The sequence below is a fragment of the Equus asinus genome, chromosome 1, assembly GCF_041296235.1.
Source record: "Equus asinus isolate D_3611 breed Donkey chromosome 1, EquAss-T2T_v2, whole genome shotgun sequence".
Classification (NCBI taxonomy): Eukaryota; Metazoa; Chordata; class Mammalia; order Perissodactyla; family Equidae; genus Equus; species Equus asinus.
In genome coordinates this window covers 186,139,583-186,146,471 of record NC_091790.1, presented here as the reverse complement: position 1 = coordinate 186,146,471, position 6,889 = coordinate 186,139,583, and positions in this window count along the sequence as shown.

Sequence of the window (6,889 nt, the reverse complement as noted above, 5' to 3'; positions counted from 1 at the left end):
CCTCCTTATGTCTGTGGTTCTGGGTTCAAATTTGCTCGGTGGAGGATAATTGGTTAGAACCCAAGGCTCCTGAAAAGAAAGAGCTGCTCATGTCTCCTTGCTGGGCTTTCCTCCCAATACAAGAAGGCTTCAACTCCCCTGACAGCTGCTCTCAGGCCACCGTCTAGTCCCTCTCAGCAGGGGGAGCAAAGCGACCTGTCTGATTGTGGGGAGGCTCGAACGTTGGGGGGAAATTTGCCTTCTGATCTTGCGTTTCATCTGTCCTCGTTTTGCCCTCTACAGCAACTTGGAGCTGACTGGTTGCTTTTCCGCATGAAAATCCTTTAGATCTTGGTCAACAGCCACCATCTCCTCGCAGGCCAAACCTCACAGCTCCGGAGCAGTCCCTGCAGTGCCTCGCCCCCCTCTACCCGGGCTGCACTCCCCAGCACTTGCTGGCTTGTCTTTATTCACCTGGAAATGTGGGCTCCAGAACGGACCCATCCTGTGTCCAAGGTGGCCGGGAGCACCCTCTGAGCTCTCTTCCTCCTTGTCCTCTGTTCCAGGATCACCACGAGGGTGTGATCTGACGGTACTGGGAGCAAGAGTCTCAGAAGAGTGCTCACCGCCGTCATCAGCCCTGGCATTTCTATAGAACTTCTTAACATTTCAAGGGACTTTCTATTTCTTCAGGTACAATTATCTCCCCACAGCAGCATCTCACCATCAGAGTACCTCTTAGGTGCTGGGTGTACTTATTCTGTGCCTTAGAGTCAAATGTGCAGATATTACTCCAAAATGCATATCTGCATGCATGGATATGTGTTGGGTACATGCATCCTTCTGTGCTGGGCATGCACAGATCCTTGCCCCAGTGTTGGCCATGTGGAGAGGTGAGCAGCCAGCCCTCACCAAAGGGGCACACAACAATCCAGGGAACTACAGAGGCAGCTTCATCCACGGACTAGAGGACGCATAAGCAGAGACACCTTCTCCCAGCTCTGCCCGTGGCACAGCATTGAGGAGCAGTGGCCCTTTGGCCATAGAGGCAAAGCCAGCAGTAGCAGCAAGAAGAGGAGACAAGTTGCTGTAGCATCACAGCGCTGCCACGTCCCATGCCCTCCTAGGCACACAGAAGGCAGCTGGCAGGAGGACAGGCAAGAGGAGAGGCAGAGAAGGGAGGAATTTGCTGCCTGAGAGAACAGGGCAATTCCACTGTTGTGGTAGGGACGGTAAGTCATCACCCAACTCCTTTTCAGCAAATTGCTTACTCCCCTTCAAATCATTTGCACCTTACATGTGCTTCTAGAAGTGTCCGCTGGTAATGCTTATGGAAAAGAGCAGGTGGCCCATGCTGCAGTCTTCGGAGATGCCTCGATTCAGAATGGAGGAGAGGAAAGGAAGCTGTTGGAGGAGCCTGAGCAGGACTGGGCCAAGGGGCAGAAGGAGAACATGCAGACAATTTTGAGAAGGAGTCGTGCCAGAGATGTGGGTTAACTGACCTTGCTGAGGTCCACGGGTTGAGCTTGGATTGGCAGATACTGAGTTTAGCGTCACAGAGCCCTCCCTCCTGGGGTTTGGAGAGTTCCCTAGTCAGTTCTGACGTTATTTCATCTCCTTAACTGAAGAGCTCGGAGATCCCCTCAAATATTGCCATGTGGTAAAGAGAGAGAAGCTTTGAGGCTCCTATTTCATGGGTGAGAGAACACAGAACCAAGGAAGGGGCAGAGGACACCCAGCCTGGGACTAGGATGCAGGAAGAAAAGATGACTACAGAAGGCAGTACCTTCTGAAAACAACAGAACAGACAAATAAAGAAAGAATTGAATCGACTCAGAAACCTTACACTCTCCCTCCACCCCTGCACCTCCCCACCTTCCTTTTCCTGCAGAGACGGCAGAGCGAGCCTCTCGTCGGAAATTAATATCACACAGGACAGTTAATCAAAGTTGAACCGCACCCCCCGACCCCTATGAGTGAGCGGTGCTTGGAGCGGAGCTGACAGCCCGCGGATGAAGGAGTGGAGGCAATCCCATGCCCTAGCACAGTCCACCTGCCAAGGAGGGAAGGGGGGCTGCAGCGGAAGCACAAAGCCAATTTCTTCCCATAAAAAATGATATGAGGTGAAAAACCGTTTACTGCACATTAGGATCCACAGTTGGGCCATTTGTATGTTTTACTGGGATGGTTATGTCACTGAATGAAGCCTGAAAAATCCATCACAGGCAGGGAGCCTGACAGTGGCCCGGTCAGGGGAGGGGAGCTGGGGGTGGGATGGCTGGGCTGGAGAGGAGGAAGGGGAAGGGACAGATGCTGGTGTTGCGGGGCCTCATGTCCATGCACTGTCCCCAGATCACTCAGGTTCTCATCAAAGGGCCTGGTGAATCCCCCATGAGCTCTGCAGTCACTTGTCTTCCTGAGCTTTTGCTCAGAGGCCCCCTCTGCCCTGGTTCTTCTTGACTGGCTCTGGGGATGCACTAATCTACCACTTCCAATTCGATGAGTGAGCTTTAATTGAATGTCTTTGTGCGAGATTGGGTACCCTGTCCTTCTCATCAGCCATCAGGGCCTTCCCCCTCCATCCTTTGAGCCTCCACCAAGCCACACTTGTGGTTAGAGAAAGAAGTGATTAAGAAGCACCTTGAAAGTTGGGGGGCAGGTATCCGGGTATCGAAAGGAGTGGAACACAGCAGGGGGAAAGTGTAGGACTGTCATTTGAGTGGATGCTTTTAGTCAGGAGCCTCATTAATGAATGCCGGAGCTGACCACCTGAAATGCCAATTCCAAGTGTCATTGCCTGCCTGCAACTGACTCCTTGCCTCTGAGCACAGTGTCTAGCTTTAGCAAACTGATCTGCCCCATGTGATGCTAGGAATACGGTGCCTTCCTGGCTTCCCTAACATAACACTGACCCCCTGTTACCTTTGACCTTCAGATCCCTAGGTCATAAGAGGCAAGAGAATGTCTGACCTGAGCCCTTTGTTATCCCCGTGAGGAAACTGAGGCTCCGTTCTCCTAATTCCCAGCCCACCCTTCCACACCCTGCTGCTGCTCTAGGGCCAAGTTTTGCAAGCAGAAGGGGGCCCTGAATCACTAACAGTCATCCTCCCTGACCACCAAGGTTGAACTCGTCGCGTCTCAGTCACCAGCAGCCAGGGCATTTGCTAGAACACATGTTCTCACCCCAGCCTCCTGCGCCATCACCTCCCTTTCTCTCTTCATATTGCACAGTCCCCTGGTACAACCAAATTGAGAAATAAGGACACAAACTGTGGGGCCTGATATCCTGCAATCAGTTCCTAGTGCCTGAAAAGGGGAGGCAGGAATGTCACTAGATGCCAGGAGAGTCGATGGGCTGTCGAGATGGCTGTCTGGATTCACAGAACCACAAAGAGCCATGAGGTGGATCGAGGACAAGATGAATAGAACAGTCAATGAAGGTCCTTGACCACAACTGGAAACAATGTGCGGCAGCCAAGTGGACTGGCATGATGCTGATTTTTGTTACAAGTTCATACAAGGACAAATCAGATGCTGCACTTACACAGAATCTACTCAACTCTTCACTTCATCCTCCCAGGTGAAGGAAATGGATGCCAGAAGGAAAAAAAATCCTATGGGTCACGTAGCAAAGATGTTGTGCGTCCAGTCTTGACCCGTGCAATTTCCCATGGAATGAGAGTGAGGCAAGAATATCCCAAGGATCTGAGTCCAAGAGTAGATGGTCTGCAGCAAAAGAACAGGATCCCAGTGTCTGGGAGGCAGCCAGGGAGAGAGGGCAGACACACAAACTCTGATACCAGGCAGTCTGAATTTTAAAGCCACTCACTGCTTGAGCAGTTCCATTAACCTCTCTCTGCCTCAATTTTCCCATTTGCAAAATGGAGAGAATAATAGCACTCATCTTGTCAGACTGTCGAAGGATTTAATAGATTATTACTTGCAAGTGTTTAGAGCAGTGGTTGGCACATGGTAAGTATTACAGAAGTGTTCAATGAAACAGATGAGTCTGATATGAGCCAACAAAACCAAGCCCTGAAACAAGAAGCAGAAACGTTTCTGAATTGAGAATTTCCCTGTGGGTAAAACTGGGAGTGATTGAAGAGGATGCCCCAACGACACTCTCGGTGACTGACACAGACGTCCTCCTTTCCTTCGATTCCTGTCGTGTGTGTGCAGGTGTGTTCTGCAGCCTTAGAATGTTGTCTATGAAACAAGCTCCGATGACATGCATCTTATTTTCTTATTCGGTTTCAAGATAAAATTAGTATTGTGTCCCTTAAGGAGAAAATTTGCCCCCAAATACAAGACGCTCCCTAGAGAAAACCTGTCAAAAATCACATTTTTAAAGGGACATCAATATTTTTCTGACAGAGTATTAGTGACAATAAATAAATTGCCAAATAGGACTGCAAACTAACAAGACGGCTTGGTCTTTGAGTGGCAGTTAACGTCTCATGGGAAAGAGCAGTGACAGCTGAACATCTCACCAGTGACACGACCTCGATTTCACAGTATTTGAGCTGCTCCTGCCAGGGGAAGAGGTAAGCCGGGACCAATGACAGCCAGGGCAGGGGAGATCCAGGATGTAAGGGGGAGCTGTCCACTGTAGGGCCAGCCTGCAGCCCAGAGCCCTGTGTCCACGTTGGGGCAGAGGGCAAGGTCCAGACTAGGGGCTGTGGGGACAGATCAAGGCCTCCCCGGCCTGGTGTCAATGAGCCAGAAGATGACCTGAGTTGGGAGGCAGGACGCTATGATAACACTTCGGGGACTGATGGTGTTGGCTTCAGGTGGACATTTGCATCAGGCCACTTAGGGGAGCAGATGTGTGGGAATCCCAGCTCTGGGAAAAGAACTAGCCAAGGGGGTCAAGAAGGATGGGATCGGCGGGGGTAGAACCCACCCTTGCCATGGGGAGAGGGGAGGGAGAAACAGGAGTGGGAGAGAGTTTGGGCACAGGAGACCCAAATGGAAGACCAGACTGTGGGACTTGGGGAAGGAAGCTGCCATTCTCAGGGGGACTCCATCCTGTCCAGGGGACACCAGGGGAGGGGCAGAAGAGGACTCCAAACCCTTCCAGGCAGTGGAGCAAAGGCAGAATGAACAGGGCTGGGGCAGTTGGGGACAGAGAGAGACTGTCAGATGCAGTGATGGAACCTCGAGTCTTGAAGCTTCTACCAAATTTTCGTAGTGGACCAATATGGAGCCACTGCCATGGCTTAAAGCCTGTCTCCAGGGATGCCCTGGATGTAGACGTGTTTTAGAAACAAGTAGGTTACCCCGTGATGCAGAAATCCAGCTGAAGCCCAGCATTCCTGATGCTGCAGGAAGGAAATTGTAGAGGACCCTAGACCTGCTAGGAGGACACAAGCTAAGTAGACCTGTGCCACCCAGCTCGCCCGGCCCAGGGCGCCTGAAGGGGCTTTTCTGGGTCATACCGACTTAGCGGAGGGGGTGAGAATCAACTTAGGCCTTGACCGGCACACCTTGCTTATATAAATTGTTTTAAAATGTTCAGTGGACACAAAACTTTTTGGTGGACTTTTGGTTGGGGGAGAGGTGACCAACACTGATCACAGACTGCAAGCACCTTCACCTGGTTTGTTACATATCCTTTCATGCTTTAATTTTTCTCTGTAATTATCTCTTACTTTCATAATAAAAAGACATATTAGGATAGAATGTGTTATAGGAAGACACCTAGGACTCTTTGAAATAACTTCTGGAAAGCTTCTGTAAAGTCACTGTGTACGAGTTTCTAGTGACTTTCACCTTGGGAGCAGCTGTTGTGTCCAGAAACAAGGAAATTCTTAACAGGAGGTTGTGGTGGGAACCACACTCTCCCCCTCCCTGTCTTTCTGCCTTAGCCCAGGAATTAGGACCTCACACCCTTGCTGAGCTGTTGGGAAGAACTATTCTGACCCTTGAATGAGCCCCTCCTACTCTGAAAAAAGAGTGGTTTTTGGTTTTTTGTTTTTTTTTTGGTGAGGAAGATTTGCCCTAAGCTAAGATTTGTGCCAATCCTTCTCTTCTTGCCTGAGGAAGACCATCAGTGAGCCAACATCTGTGCCAATCTCCCTCTATTTTATGTGGGATGCCACCACAGCGTGGCCCAATGAGCGGTAGTAGGTCTACACCCAAGATTCCAAACCGGCGAACCATGGGCCACCAAAGTGGAGCACATGAACCCAACCACTATGCCACCAGGCCGGCCCCAGAAGAGTGATTTTTAAAAACATTATTTTATCGAAGTCACATTGGTTTACAACAGTGTGTAAATTTCAGGTGTACATTATTATATTTCAGTTTCAGTATAGACTGCATCATGTTCACCACCAACAGTCTAGTTTCCATCTATGATTACACTCAAGTGCCCCTTTACCCCTTTCGCCCTCCCCTCACCTCCTTGCCCTCTGGTAACCACCAATCTGTTCTCCTTATCTATGTGTTTGTTTGTTTATCTTCCACAGGAGTGAAATGATACAGTATTTGTTTTTCTCTGTCCGACTTATTTTGCTTAGCATAACGCCCTCAAGATCCACCCATGTTGTCACAAATGGCACGATTTTGTTCTTTTTATGGCTGAGTAGTATTCCATTGCATATATACGACATTTTTATCTAGTCATCTGTTGATGGGCGCTTGGGTTGCTTCCAAGTCTTGGCTATTGTGAATAATGCTGCAATGAACATAGGGTGCATATATCTTTTTGAATTAGTGTTTTCATGTTCTTTGGATGAATGCCCAGAAGTAGAAGAGCTGGATCATATGGTATTTCTATTTTTAATTTTTTTGAGAAACCTCCATACTATTTTCCACAGTGGCTGCACCAGTTAACATTCCCACCAGCAGTGTATTAGGGTTCCCGTTTCTCTACATCCTCTCCAACACTTATTTCTTGTCTTTTATA